Below are 15,611 nucleotides of genomic sequence, written 5' to 3' on the forward strand. Positions count from 1 at the left end.
CAATTGTGTATTTTAAACGTCTTTTACTGTGTATTAAATGTGTTTTTAAAGCATGAATCATGTATAAAATTGTGTTGACCACATAGATATGTATTTTTAAAGATGTGACATGTCCCAAAAATTTTTGCAAAATTTGTTTTGAAATATATTTTTGTATTAAGGAATAATAAATTTATATATCTGACATCAGACGAAGTTGTTGGTGTAATTGTAACTTGTAATTTGTAATTGCACTCACGTGTAACCCAGAAATAATATATATAGTCTGTCAACGTATCATATATTGAAGATTGGATATTGTGTAAAACCATAGGGTCTGGTCCCAAACCTTGAGTACTTGGAGATATACAGGTTAACCATATTGAGGTGCAGGCCATTTTGGTCCTGCAAGAGTAAGGGACACCCCATATATTTTCGCAATTTCCCCCTGGTCCCACATAACCAGTAAGAGGGGGCCTCCCATCACTTTTTTTACTTCTTAACTCGGCTAAGAAGCTGTGATGTTACTTCATGCGATGTCATGCACCATGATGTCACTTGTATCCTGCCACACACACAACCACCCACACACAACCCCACCCACACACAACCCCACCCACACACAACCCCACACACACACAACCCCACACAAACACACACAACCCCACACACACACACAACCCCACACACACACAACCCCCCACACACCCTCACCCACACACAACCCCACCCATGCACAACCCCAAGCCCACAACCCCACACACAACCCCACACCCACACACTACCCCACACACACACAACCCCCCCACACACACCCACACAACCCCACCCACACACAACCCCACCCCCCACACAACCCCACCCCCCACACACAACCCCACACACACACCCACACACCAACACACACACACAGCCCCCCCACACACACACAGCCCCACACACACACACAGCCCCCCACACACACACACAGCCCCCCACACACACACACAGCCCCCCACACACACAGCCCCCCCCCACACACAGCCCCACAAACACACACAGCCCCACATACACACAGCCCCACACACACACACACACTCCCACTTTCATGGGAAAAAATTAATATGACTGAGAGACACTCAACAGCAGTCCATAAAACCTTTGGGACTTCCCACCTCGACAAGGAACAAGGCCTGTTGTGATGTCACAAGCTGTGATGTTACTTCATGTGATTAATAATCTCCACCAAACACAACAGTCGCATAGTTTGAGCAAGTTATCACCAATTTTTGGCTTATCTCAAAGGGCCAGATTACCACTATTGTTGCTCTTAATGTCAGCAAGTACACTGCCTTAAATAATTGCACTATGTTAGCTGTGATAGAGTAATGAGCTGAAGAAGTTTATGGAAGATCTACTATCTGCGAGGTAAGGTGCTGATGTTAACCAGCAATCACTGTGTCTGAAGCACTACCTACTTTCTTGTAAAACAATAACATTTGTTTGTAAAATCAAAATGACTTGACGGACATATTAGCATTTTATTTTCCTTCGCTAAGTTGTGTACCCGGTACTACGTTTCAGCCAGTCACTCTATCTGTTTTCTATGAAATAAGAGCTGGTCTGTTCGTCAGAGCTCTTACATAGCACCAGTTATGTTACATGAGGACACACATTCATTTTTGTTAGGCACAGTGAGGTAAGTGATTTTCCCAGAATCACCGGTGGCTCGTGGCCTTAAGCAGGGATGCGTGCTCGCACCTTTACTTTTCAATTTATTTGTGGCCGACCTTACCAATTCATTAAACGAGGTAAACTCACATCCACCTAGGATAGCCGGAAAGCAAATGTCTAACTTGCTATATGCAGACGATGTGGTTTTGCTGAGCCACACAAAAGTGGGACTGCAGAGATTGATCGACTGTACACTTAAATATGCAAAGGATAACCAAATGACAATTAACGAGACAAAAACAAAAATAATGGTTGTGACAGGAAAAAAAAGACAAAAGACGAAATGGTTGCTGGGACAAACACATCTAGAGCAAGTGGAGAGCTATCGATATCTCGGTGTCCTTTTCAACGAGACCGGAAGCTTTGTACCACAAAGGGAAGATATTGCAAGGAAGGCTAATAGCTTGATTGTGGCATTTAGAACCCTACAAAAGAATCTATCTGTACTGTCACACGGTCCTCTGTTAAAAATTGTAACTGCCAAACTACTACCATCCTTAACTTACGGTGGTGAAGTGCTAAATGGGAAGGATGCTGTGCTCATCAACAATGCTGTAGCAAAAACTTATAAAATATTATTTACCCTACCATGTAATGCCTCACAAGCACAAATAAGGATGGAATTTGGTATGAATAATCAAATATATGCCCGCCAAGGCCAAATATTGAAAGTTTGGAATAGAGTAAAAAACGACAAGGACAATCAATCGTCTATAGCTTTGTGGAGAGAGGTTAAAGACAACCAGAAATTGCAAGCGTGGAAATATCTAAACAACGCAAAAGAAGAATTTGGAATATCAGCAATCTGGGAAAACACTGTAACGCAGGAAAGCTTTAAAAAAACAATAAATAAGCTGGTAGCTCACCTATCGCTGCTTAAAGACAAAGCCTTGTTAGCAAAACGCAAGCATTCATGGCCAATCATAAATGGCTACAAAAAAAAACAAGTCCAAGCCTACCTCCATACGGCATGGTCAGCCCAAAGTAAGCGAACATTTATAGGAGCACGCTTTGGTGTATGGCCTGGTTTGTGTCATCTCCCACCTTGGAAACTAAACGAGGGTAATATGTTATGCAGACTTTGCAAGGGGGGAAAAGAAGACATTGTGCACTTGGTATGTTTGTGCCCTGCTATAGCCCCAGAAAGGAGACAAATCCTCAGGAGGTTGTTCAATGCCCGAAACATAAGAACCTGTAGACAAGCAGTAATGGCCTGTCTAAACCCAAATGACCTACCAATGAATGTTGCTTTTGTAAAAATTTTAAATGTGATTGCTAAAGGTCATAAGGACAATGTCATTTAGTTTTATAACTTTTCATTTTTTATTTTAATTATTTTTAAGGCCATTTACTATTTGTATGACGTATAAATGTATATTGATGCTGCTACTTTTTCTAAAGTCACATTTTTGTAAGATTTTAATTAATCAAACAAATAAATTTGAATTGAATTGAACAGAATCACAGGTTGTTAGCCACGGATCTAGGTATCCTGAGATCCGTATCAAAAAAGCATAATGAAAACCACATGCTAATGATCCGAGAGGCTACGAAGACTAACACTTGTTGTGAAGATATTAACTAGGAGCAATAGACATTATACTTAGAATAAACAACCTCCACGTGAGTGCTTCGCAGGTGTCCAAAGTGCAGTTAACGGTTTAAAATTGTTTAGCAGACCGAGTCCTTTGGTCCAAGCACCTGTCACGCCAACCGTCAATGGGGTGATTGGATTGTATATCAAGTTTACAGCTGGCATTCTGGTATTAAATGCATACATCAGCCAGATTGTAACTGCTTCAAAGTGGCCTTCATATAAAGTCAAAGCTATTGAGTACTGCACTATGGGCACATCAGATTAGTGTAGGCAGGAGCCAGGCGCGCAACACCCATTGGGCTCACTGAGCTTCTGTGTAACCACGCTCCCACTCCCAACCGATTAAGGGGATTCTGCACCACAAAATGAACAGTTAATTACAGTGTATATGACAAACCATATACGTGTTTATTTTTTCAGGTCGAGTCATTTACGAGTTACTCATTGACAACAGTAGAGGCACAATCCGCCGCAAAACATAACGCCAAACAAAAATAAATAGTTAAATAGATCAGAGTAAGACCATAAACCAATTCACGTTAGAAAAAACCCTGAAAAGAATATTATGAAATACCATAAGGGTCCTATAACAAGTAAAAGGCGAACTACATAATAAGCACTATTTTACATACTTTTACCGAGGTCTTCTAAAGCATTCTTAACTATAAAAGGAGTGAGCCTACAAACACGAGAGGCCATTTTGCAGCTTTGAAGTTAATACAGAAAATCTATGTGTATTCTTCCTCTCAAAATGTGTCACGGGTACATGCAGGGGAGGGGGGCGGAGAAGGTCATTTGTGCCCTTTCGAGCCAGTGCATTTAATGGCCAGCTCCTTCAGGCTCCTGAAGTGTAACTCGCCCCAAATGTGTCTCTAGTTGCCCGCCTGGCAGGAGCAAAATTAACTCAGCTCAACGATAACGCTCACCACAGGTGTGGAGCAAAGTGTAACAGCGTACACGAAAACCACGCCCATTGTCTGGCTACAGCAGACTGCACGTTTAAGCTTTGATTCAGTATGCAGGTAATCACCTGCTCCGAGATGGATTCTTAACGGCGTGCTTTAAACGGATACGGTATGACTTATGGCACGGGCTGGATTGTCGAGTTGCATTCCCCTAATTTCGGCCGGCCGGCAGACGTCATCCCGTCGCATTGCGCGACACACCTACGTGTGGGTCGCGACACAGTAACGTGTCGCGCCACACAGTTTGGAAAGCTGTGTAATTAGAGTCTGTAGGCCATTCGCTGTATGGGCAACCAGCACTACATCATCGGCGTATAGCAGGATGGTTATATATTTTTATTTCTCATGCATGGCACATCCCTTCTATTTTCTGCCAAGTGATTGTTGGTACCATTGATATAAAGCAGAAAAAAGAAAGGGGCCAATCTACACCCCTGCCTAATGCCGAGAGTAGAACGAATGTGCAGGGAACATTCGCCTGAAGGGCCATAACGCAGCCTCACTGTGAGGTCTTGGTGTAGGCATCTGATGAGAGTAAGATCTTCAATTTTGACACCCATCCTACCCATCAGGCCCCATAACATGGAGGGACTCATTATATCAAAGGCACTTGATGAGCCAATAAAAGCCAAGTGCATGGAACCCTTTTTTGCATTGACATACTTTTTCAGTATTAAATAGAGATTTTAACATTGTTCGACTGTGCCGATACCTGGTCTAAATCCAAATTGGACTTCTGACAGAACTTTATTTGCCACAGCCCAATCTTCAAGGTGGGGTAGTAATAATTGGCCCAGTATCTTAGTGTTCGAGTCCAGTAGAGAGATCAGTCTGTAAAAAGTAGGTTGGGTCCTTTCTCCCTTTCTAAAAAATAGGAACAAAGGTGGCGGTCCTCCAGGAATCAGGGATAGGGCCTAGTACGGCAGATCTGAAAACTTTTGCCAGTAAGAGGGCCCACATGTGGAAGTCTGCTTTAAAAATATCGACTAGAATAACCTCATGGACTTCAATAGGGCTTTGGACATTCTGAGGGGGCTTGATATCCAGACTGCAATCAGACCCTTGGGCAGGTTTTCTGGTGAAAAAACGTTTGCAAAATGAGTCACCCATGCACCCACAGTAATTAGATTGTCTATTGTAGGGGCATCTAGCTCAGCAAAAAGGAGCAGATTGACCACTTCCCAGAATTTTGAGGTATCCTTCAGATTTCCATCCATTATAAGGTATTCTCAGGCTTTGTTCATAATCTCAGATTTCCTTTCCTCAAGAAATGGTTTATATTTCCTTTACATCACTTGCTACAAGTGATCGGCTTTCTAGCCCAGTCAACAATTGTTTATAGGCAGCAGAACATGCTGTGTTAAAACACGGAAGAGTGACCTCTCATGGTAAGGCTTAGTAGACGTGAGATTATTCGAGATGGACCTGCAGATGTTATTAAACTCGGAATGGATCTTGGCTGGCCTGGATTCATCCGTAAGTCACGAAAATTATATCCCATGGTTCCTTTGACAATGGTTTGGTTAAAAACAACTGGGTCCACGACTCCACCATATCCCGTTTTATCTTTAAATCTTTGTTCCTGGAGAGCTCTATTCTATCGCTTTGATAAAAATCCTCAAAAAATTCAACAGATTGGTCAATTACATCCCTCACTGACTGATTAAAGATATTATAATTGGAGTTTATCAGCAAGATATCAGGTTCAGCAGAGAAGTGTAAGAGAGTGACAAAGAAGTGAGGGGAGGACCAACATTTAATTGCTTGAAAGTCAATGATTTTGACACAAAAAAAGCTAGCAAGGCCACCCTTTAGCTCTGCGACACAACATGGTATTGCTGGTTGAAATAGGGTGTGATACCCATTGTTGGAAGGGGCAATCTCCGAGGGCCAGGTTGTGCTCACCCAGACACCCCAAGATCCACCTCTCCCACAGAACTTGCCGAGTCTTGATGTGAGGTCCTCGCCGGGGAGGCCTTCGGGTTTGGTATCGTACACACTGAGCTTACACCACACTACGAACAGACACCACACCGTTGGGTTTTAGTAACAAGGTCTTTATATAAGCAATAAAACGAAGAAGGCACTCTTATATACACAGGGGTCGAGGGACCACAAGTTCGTTGAGGATTCGGGAAGGAGGAAGCGGGACAGTCTTTAGTCTCTGGGTCAGTACGAGGCGTACCCTACGCACAGCTCTCAATCCTCGAGCCGGAGGATACGGGATGATGGTCGTACTGGCTGCTTCGCCTCCGTCGAGTCAGCTCGGTCGTGATGGTGGGCTCGATGGTCCCGCCGGACCAGAGTACTCCTCGAGCCGCGACGAGGTCAGCAGGGCTCCGATGGTTACAGTTCAGCTTGAGCCGCGACAGCGTCAGCAGGGCTCCGATGGTTACAGTTCAGCTTGAGCCGCGACAGCGTCAGCAGGGCTCCGATGGTTACAGTTCAGCTTGAGCCGCGACAGCGTCAGCAGGGCTCCGTTGGTTACAGTTCAGCTTGAGCCGCGACAGCGTCAGCAGGGCTCCGATGGTTGCAGGTTCAGCTTGAGCCGCGACAGCGTCAGCAGGGCTCCGATGGTTACAGTTCAGCTTGAGCCGCGACAGCGTCAGCAGGGCTCCGATGGTTGCAGGTTCAGCTTGAGCCGCGACAGCATCAGCAGGGCTCTGAGGTTCAGGGTGAGTCTTCTTGGGGTCAGCCGCGATCAGATCAGCAGGGCTTTAGGTCCAAGATACAACTGCCCGCTAGTTGTCAGGCGGGCCCAGTTATAGTCCTTCTACTCTTTGATCTCCGGACCCTCGCAGGCAGAGGTCTCCGGCCCTGGGGGCTGGTCGTTGGCGAGGTCCGGCGGTTGGCTCTTTGATCCCTTTGAAAGATGGGTCCGGGAATTCCCAGATGCCCAGCGGGTCTGGAGCCAGCCCTCGGGGGGGCCAGAGGGGTGATCGAAACTGGCCCACAGGGGAGGGCCAAAGGTGTGACAGAAACCAGCCCCTCAGGGGAGGCCGGAGGTGCCATCGAGACTCCCTGGCTTATCTCACTCGGGGAGCCCTTTACCCCCCAGCCGGGACTGGCGCGCCCTTGGAGTCTGGGCTTCGCTGGGGCCGGGGTCATGCTAGGCCTAGGGAGACAGGGATGTCGGGAAGGGAAGATGGCGTCCGGGCCTTGTGGGGCATGCATGGTTAGGCGCTCGGAGCCGGGCGAGGAGCGGGAAAGGCAGGCCTGGTCAAGGTTCTCGGGGGATCTAGGTGTCCCTGGGTAGGACGACCAGGCTCGGGTTGCAGGCTACACTAACGGGGTGGCTGCGCAGGGAACTCTGGGTACAGGCCTACGCTCACAGGGTGTGGAGGGACAGAGGTGAACCACGCCACGAGGCCGGGTCCAACACGCGTCCCCCCCAGCTGAAGGCGGGGAGAACTACCCATCCTCTTGGGGGTTCTCTTCGCTGAGGCGGAAGAATCGGGACAGGCCGTCAGCGTTGGCGTGTTCCGCGCCCGGCCGGTGTTCGACAGTGAAGTCCATCCCCTGGAGGGAGATGGACCAGCGCAGCAATTTGGGATTCTCCCCTCTCATCTGCATTAGCCACCGGAGAGGTCGGTGGTCGGTCTGGACCCGGAAGTGAGTACCGAACAGGTAGGGCCTCAGCTTCTTCAGGGCCCAAACCACCGCGAAGGCCTCCCGCTCGATGGTGCTCCACCTTTGCTCTCGAGGGAGTAGCCTCCGGCTAATGAATGCCACTGGCTGATCCAGGCCGTTCTCGTTCACCTGGGGCAGGACCGCTCCGATGCCATGCTCGGACGCGTCTGTCTGGACTACAAACTCTCGGGAGTAGTCGGGGGCCTGCAGGATGGGGGCAGTGCACATGGCGTCTTTTAACGTTTCGAACGCCTCTTGGCAGGCGGGGGTCCAGCTGACTTTCTTCGGCTGGTTTTTGGAGGTTAACTCCATGAGGGGGGCTACGATGCTGCCGTAACTCTTGATGAACCGGCGGTAGTACCCCGTGAGCCCTAGAAACGCCCGCACTTCCGTCTGGGTCATGGGGGCCTCCCAGGCCACGATGGCATCGATCTTGGGCTGGAGGGGGACTACGAGGCCGCTTCCGACCTGGTGCCCGAGGTAGATTACGGACCCTTGTCCGATCTGGCACTTGCTTGCCTTAATGGTGAGACCGGCCCTTCTCAGGGCCGTCAGCACCGCCCAGAGGTGCTGGAGGTGCTCGGGCCAGTGGGAACTGTACACTGCGATATCGTCCAGATACGCAGCGCTGAACTCCTCCAACCCCGCCAATACCTGGTTCACCAGCCTCTGGAAGGTGGCGGGGGCGTTCTTCATCCCGAAGGGCATCACCCGGAAATGGTAGTGACCATCCGGGGTGGAAAAAGCGGATCTTTCCTTTGCTCCCTCGGTGAGGGCGATCTGCCAGTATCCACTGGTCAGGTCGAACGTGCTAAGGAAGCGAGCAGCCCCGAGGCGATCGATAAGCTCGTCGGCTCGGGGGATGGGATGAGCATCGGTTCTGGTGACTGCGTTGAGCCCGCGGTAATCAACGCAGAACCTCAGCTCGGGAACAGCACCGGGGGTGGCTGCCTTCGGAACCAGGACCACGGGACTAGCCCATGGGCTGTCAGAGGCTTCGACCACCCCGAGAGCTAGCATCTTCGATACCTCGGCCTTGATACAGGCCCGGACTCGGTCAGGGACGCGGTAGGCTCGGTGCCGTACCGGTGGGCTGTCCCCGGTGTCCACGTCGTGGACGCACCAGTTGGTGACGCCGGGGGTGAGGGAGAAGAGGTCCGAGAACAGTCCCAACAACTAGCGACAGTCCTCGCGCTGCTCGGGAGAGAGGGAGGAGGAGAGACTCACCCCCTCTACGGAGCCATCTTTTTCTTTCACGCACAGGAGATCGGGGAGAGGCTCCGTTTCTTCTTCTTCCCCATCGTCCGTGGCGAGGAGCAAGCTCAACTCGGACCGGGCGAAGTGGGGCTTGAGGCGGTTCACGTGAAGGACCCGCAAGGGGTTCCTGGGGGACTCTACATCGATGAGGTAGGTCACCTGACTCTTGCGCTCTACCACCCTGAAGGGCCCTGTCCACTTGTCTTGCAGGGCACAGGGCTCTACGGGGGCCATAACCCAGACCTGCTGTCCGGGCTGAAACTCGACCAGAGTGGCATTTTGGTCATACCACCGTTTCATTTCTTCTTGGCTGGCTTCGAGGTTTGCCTCGGCCAGCTCTCGGAACTTCCTCGTCTGGTTCCGGAGGGCCAAAATGTATCGAAACACATCAGGAGGGGGCTCTGGGGCCGCCGTCTTCCACCCTTCTTTGACCAGGGTAAAGGGGTCCCCGGACGGGGTGCCCGTAGAGCAGTTCGAAGGGGCTGAACCCCAGGGATTTCTGGGGAACTTCGCGGTACGCGAAGAGGAGACAGGGAAGGAGGACGTCCCACTTACGCCTCAGGGGCTCTTCGAGTCCCATGATCATTCCCTTGAGGGTCCGGTTGAAGCGTTCCACCAGACCGTTACCCTGGGGGTGGTATGGGGTGGTGAACTTGTACGTCACCCCACATTGTTGCCAAAGGGACTTCATGTATTTCGAGATGAAGTTGGTCCCTCGGTCACTGACGACCTCTCGAGGGAATCCCACCCGGGAGAAGATGGCCATGAGGGCCCGCCCCACTACGGGGGCGGTCACCGTTCGGAGGGGAACGGCTTCGGGGTATCGGGTGGCATGGTCTACCAGCACCAGGATAAAGCGGTGCCCCAAGGAGGTTCGGGGGTCGAGTGGGCCCACAATGTCGATTCCCACCCTCTCAAAGGGGGTACTGACCACGGGGAAGGGTTGGAGAGGAGCCTTGCGCTTCCCTCCGCTCTTTCCGCCGGACTGACAAGTGGGGCAGGATTTACAGTGGGCCTCCACATCGGAGCGCATGCCCGGCCAGTAGAAGTGGGTGACCAGGCGCTGGTACGTTTTGTCTTGCCCCAAGTGTCCCGCCAGGGGCACGTCATGGGCCAGGTTCAGGAGAAAGCCGCGGAAGCGTAGGGGGACCACCAGCACTCGGCCGGACCCTAGCTCGGCGGACTTTTGCTCGCTGTATAATAGGCCGTTTTCCCAATAGATAAAGTGGGAGCCGGACTGGTCACCGGCGGCCTGGGCGGCGGCCTGCTGCCGCGGCCCCACCAGGGATGGGCAGGATGTCTGCTCTAGGCAGAACTCTTCTCGGGACGGTCCCCCTTCCTGGCGCCATTGGGCCAGCTCAGGAAGGTCGTCCAAGCTCGGGGTCGGTTCGACGTCGGGGCCGAGGGGCCCTGCGTCGAGGGGGAAGCTCTCCCCGGGGAATAGCTCAGGGGTCTTAAAGGGTTCAGGGACCTCGGGGTCCTCGGGGGTCCCCGGGGCCGCCTCTAAGGTCACCCCTTCGGGGGCGGTCCTTCGGGCGGTCATCGACCGGGTACTCACACAGGCCCACTCGGGTAGGCCCACCATCTCTAAGTGGGTCCTTTTCTCAACCCGCTGCCATGGGGAGCTCTCTAGATCATTGCCGAGCAGGCAGTCCACCGGCATGTCGGAGCGGACCGCCACTCGTAACTCTCCAGACACGCCCCCCCACTCGAACGGGACTTGAGCTATCCGGCAGGTGCGGACGGAGTTATCGGCTGCGATCACCCTGCAGGAGATGTGGGGAACAATCTGGGCTTCGGTGACGAGGTGCCGTTTGACGGCGGTGATACTGGCCCCAGTGTCTCGGAGCGCCCCTATGTGATGGCCATTGATAGTCACCTGCTGCCGGTACTTCTCTGTGTTGTCGGGTAGGGGAGCTCCGGGGACCATCTCCCTATCACCCAAGGAGACTAACATCATAGCTGCGGGTTCAGCTCCCTCGAACTCTTCCTCCCCCTCCTCTCCTAGGGCTACGGAGGTGATGTGGTGCACTGGGGGCCCTGCAGCGGCAGGCTTCTGGAACAAGGGGCAGCGGGGGTCATTGGCATAGTGCCCGGGTTTCTGGCAATGGTAGCAGGCTTGGCTGACCCGGGGCCCTGGCCTAGCTGGGGGAAACCCTGCGCGCGCTGTGGGAGGCGAAGTACCTGGCTGGTTTCTGGGGGGACTGCGCGGGGACCCTACCTGGGAACCCCTCTGTCTATTCTGACCCCCTCCTCCCCTCGGGCGGGATGGTCCTTGTTCGTTTCGGCCAGTGTCCCCCCCGGGCCCCCGGGGTACTCTGGTGCTCACCCAGCGATCGGCCTCGACGGCCAGCTTCCGGGGGTCGGCCAACTTGCTGTCCAGGAGGTGCTGTCGGAGTTCCACAAAGCAATTCAGGGACAAGTGCTCATACGCAATGAGGTCGATGAGCCCCTCGAAGGTGGATACTTTGCTGCCCTTGATCCACCCTTCCAGGGCCCGGCTGTAGAAATTGACATATTCTACCCACGTGGTGCCGGGGATCTTCTTGCATTCTCGGAAGCGTTGGCGGTACATTTCTGGAGTGAGCCCGTACCTTGTGAGGAGGGCCTCTTTCATGTGGCTGTAGGAGGTCTGTTCGGCAGACGGTAGGTCGAGTAGGGTGTCTCTCCCCTCACTCAGGAATCGACCCACAGCCCGGCTCCCCAATCTTTCTGTGGAACTCGGTGTGAGGTCATAGCTACCTCGTAGGCCTTGAACCATTGCTGGATGTCATCGTTTTTATAATTTTCTTTGACTACATCCTTGGGGATGTGGACCTTGGGTTCCACTGGGGGACCAGACTCTCGGGTCGCTGCTGTTTTGTTGCCCTCGTTCCGGGCCTTTAGTTCAATTTCCAATATGCTGCGCTCGTGCTCCAGCTGGAGCTTCTTTCCGTCATGTTCTCGCTGGAGCTTCTTCTCCTCCAGTTCTCCTTGCAGCCGCAGCTGCTCGATGGCTAGCTTCTTCTCGGCCAGCTTGAGTTCTCCTTCCATTTTCAAACGGGCTAGTTCTAGCTCGTGGTTTCGGTTGCGTTCTCGGTCGGTCATCTCTTCTCGAGATAGACCTCTCTCTGTGCTGGGAGTCCGCGTCGGGGACTCTGTCCTTTCTTGCTCGGGAGCGTGGGTTTCGATCAGGGGTGCTCCCCCTCCATCGGCTTCTGGCGGTGCTGGAGGTTGTGCTCCGGTCTCCACCCAGGCTGTTAGAGCTTGCTGAAAGTCTTCTTTGGTGTTTAATCCCGTTGACGGGATATGGAGATCTTTGCAGAATTGCTTGAGCTCACGGTGTGAGTAGTCTCCCAGAAGCTCCATCTGGAAGGTGGTTTTGTCGGTCGTGACGCTCATGGCTGCTCTTTGTTCGGGTAGTGTGTCAGTACTGTACGATCCCTAGACGTAGGTTCTTATCGCGACGCTGCCACCAATGTTGGAAGGGGCAATCTCCGAGGGCCAGGTTGTGCTCACCCAGACACCCCAAGATCCACCTCTCCCACAGAACTTGCCGAGTCTTGATGTGAGGTCCTCGCCGAGGAGTCCTTCGGGTTTGGTATCGTACACACTGAGCTTACACCACACTACGAACAGACACCACACCGTTGGGTTTTAGTAACAAGGTCTTTATATAAGCAATAAAACGAAGAAGGCACTCTTATATACACAGGGGTCGAGGGACCACAAGTTCGTTGAGGATTCGGGAAGGGGGAAGCGGGACAGTCTTTAGTCTCTGGGTCAGTACGAGGCGTACCCTACGCACAGCTCTCAATCCTCGAGCCGGAGGATACGGGATGATGGTCGTACTTGCTGCTTCGCCTCCGTCGAGTCGGCTCGGTCGTGATGGTGGGCTCGATGGTCCCGCAGGACCAGAGTACTCCTCGAGCCGCGACGAGGTCAGCAGGGCTCCGATGGTTACAGTTCAGCTTGAGCCGCGACAGCGTCAGCAGGGCTCCGATGGTTACAGTTCAGCTTGAGCCGCGACAGCGTCAGCAGGGCTCCGATGGTTACAGTTCAGCTTGAGCCGCGACAGCGTCAGCAGGGCTCCGTTGGTTACAGTTCAGCTTGAGCCGCGACAGCGTCAGCAGGGCTCCGATGGTTGCAGGTTCAGCTTGAGCCGCGACAGCGTCAGCAGGGCTCCGATGGTTACAGTTCAGCTTGAGCCGCGACAGCGTCAGCAGGGCTCCGATGGTTGCAGGTTCAGCTTGAGCCGCGACAGCGTCAGCAGGGCTCTGAGGTTCAGGGTGAGTCTTCTTAGGGTCAGCCGCGATCAGATCAGCAGGGCTTTAGGTCCAAGATACAACTGCCCGCTAGTTGTCAGGCGGGCCCAGTTATAGTCCTTCTACTCTTTGATCTCCGGACCCTCGCAGGCAGAGGTCTCCGGCCCTGGGGGCTGGTCGTTGGCGAGGTCCGGCGGTTGGCTCTTTGATCCCTTTGAAAGATGGGTCCGGGAATTCCCAGACGCCCAGCGGGTCTGGAGCCAGCCCTCGGGGGGGCCAGAGGGGTGATCGAAACTGGCCCACAGGGGAGGGCCAAAGGTGTGACAGAAACCAGCCCCTCAGGGGAGGCCGGAGGTGCCATCGAGACTCCCTGGCTTATCTCACTCGGGGAGCCCTTTACCCCCCAGCCGGGACTGGCGCGCCTTTGGAGTCTGGGCTTCGCTGGGGCCGGGGTCACGCTAGGCCTAGGGAGACAGGGATGTCGGGAAGGGAAGATGGCGTCCGGGCCTTGTGGGGCATGCATGGTTAGGCGCTCGGAGCCGGGTGAGGAGCGGGAAAGGCAGGCCTGGTCAAGGTTCTCGGGGGATCTAGGTGTCCCTGGGTAGGACGACCAGGCTCGGGTTGCAGGCTACACTAACGGGGTGGCTGCGCAGGGGACTCGGGGTACAGGCCTACGCTCACAGGGTGTGGAGGGACAGAGGTGAACCACGCCACGAGGCCGGGTCCAACACCCATCACTATGAAAGTCTGCCGTTATCCAAGTTTCTTGGCAACATATAATTTCAAAAGAATTTATAAAACTGACCCAATCTGGGTTTTAAAGTTTTGAGTGAGCTCTGGCAATGTTTCAGGAAACAATACTGAGGACACTCCCAGCAGGACTTATTTGGTTACTTGGAGGTGCTGAATGAGACTGAGGCTGCCCAGTGCTATGACATAAAGATTCTGAGTTATGGGTAAGTCCCTTTTACCCGGATGAAAGAATGCTTCTGTTTCGAGAGCTTGGGATCAGCACCCCAGCAGAAGAATCCAATCTGATGCGGCGTCAGTCTAAATCTTACAATGAGGTCAATGCTTCAAAGGCATTACTTGTGTGCAAATTATACCTGTGCCTAGTAAAAATAAAATCGTCAGAGTCCTTTGCACCGTTTGCCCTAGGGAGTATGAATGGCATGTAAAAATAGCACATTGGCAACACATGTATGGATCCTGGGGATTGAAATTGACTGCCAAAGAAATTAAAAAGGGATTTAACCAACATTGACAAACAAAGAGGACATCCCTGAGTGCCAGCCAGCCTTACTTTTAAACAAAAGGACTGTTTTATTCTACCAAACAAGAAAATCGACATGAGTCAATGTAGCAATAGTCCGAACATTTTTCAGCACCAAATCATATGTGGTACATTCAGGGGGGAAGTTGGAGAGGGGTTACATTTCCCCCCACAATTTTTTAAGCTTTCCCATTGATTCCATCCCTACCAGATCCCAGTGATCCTTCCTTGCTGTAAAACCAATTCTCTTTTGATTGCCCCCAGGTGCCTTGGGGTGAATATCCAAATTATTTATTGTAGAAGGAAGGGATACGCCTTGTTTCATGGTGGGAGTCCTTATGACTGTTGAAAGAGACCCTCCTGACCTTGCCTCGGAGCGTGCAGTAACTGATGGTGCACCAATTGATCGATGAACAGCAGAAAAGGAGGTCAGATTATTTAGTTTGGCTTCAATAGCCCTCAGGAGGGCATAGATTGGTTCAAGCTTACTCAATTCAAATTCCAATATAGATTCCTTGCGGTCACTATGAAGGGCGTTTATTTTTCCAAAGAGAGAGTCCTCTTCTACTGGCCCCTTATCAAGCGTTAGTGTGAGGGTTCATATGCAGGGCCTTTTTGATTTGGAGCTTACTGACGCTCTCTCCCTTTTTCATATCTGGCAGCTGGTTGTGCCACCATCTGATTTAGAATTGGATGCCTCCCCCAAAACCAGTGCAGATGAAGATGGGCTAGTTGTTACTAACACTGATGCCCCAGGACTTTGCTCTGGATCTAGAATGGTGTGCCCACTACTAATACTACAGTTTTGGCAATCCATCAAAGCCAGTGTTGGGCTTCAGGGAGGACTGGAGGGAGAGGAGAGAAACAGGCATCACTCCACCAGCTCGATATCTTTCAAAATGACTCCAACTACCCATTTAAAGGAACCCATCCAAAGTGGTTCTGTGGCCCCA

General features: G+C 52.1%; 1 protein-coding gene across 1 annotated transcript in view; it reads left to right on the top strand.

The window, feature by feature from the left end:
- The window catches only part of TSPAN10 (tetraspanin 10), a 95,405-nt gene that overhangs the window by 19,092 nt on the left and 60,702 nt on the right, over positions 1 to 15,611 (top strand). The window lies entirely within an intron of this gene.

This window comes from Lissotriton helveticus, chromosome 7 (genome assembly GCF_964261635.1).
Source record: "Lissotriton helveticus chromosome 7, aLisHel1.1, whole genome shotgun sequence".
Classification (NCBI taxonomy): Eukaryota; Metazoa; Chordata; class Amphibia; order Caudata; family Salamandridae; genus Lissotriton; species Lissotriton helveticus.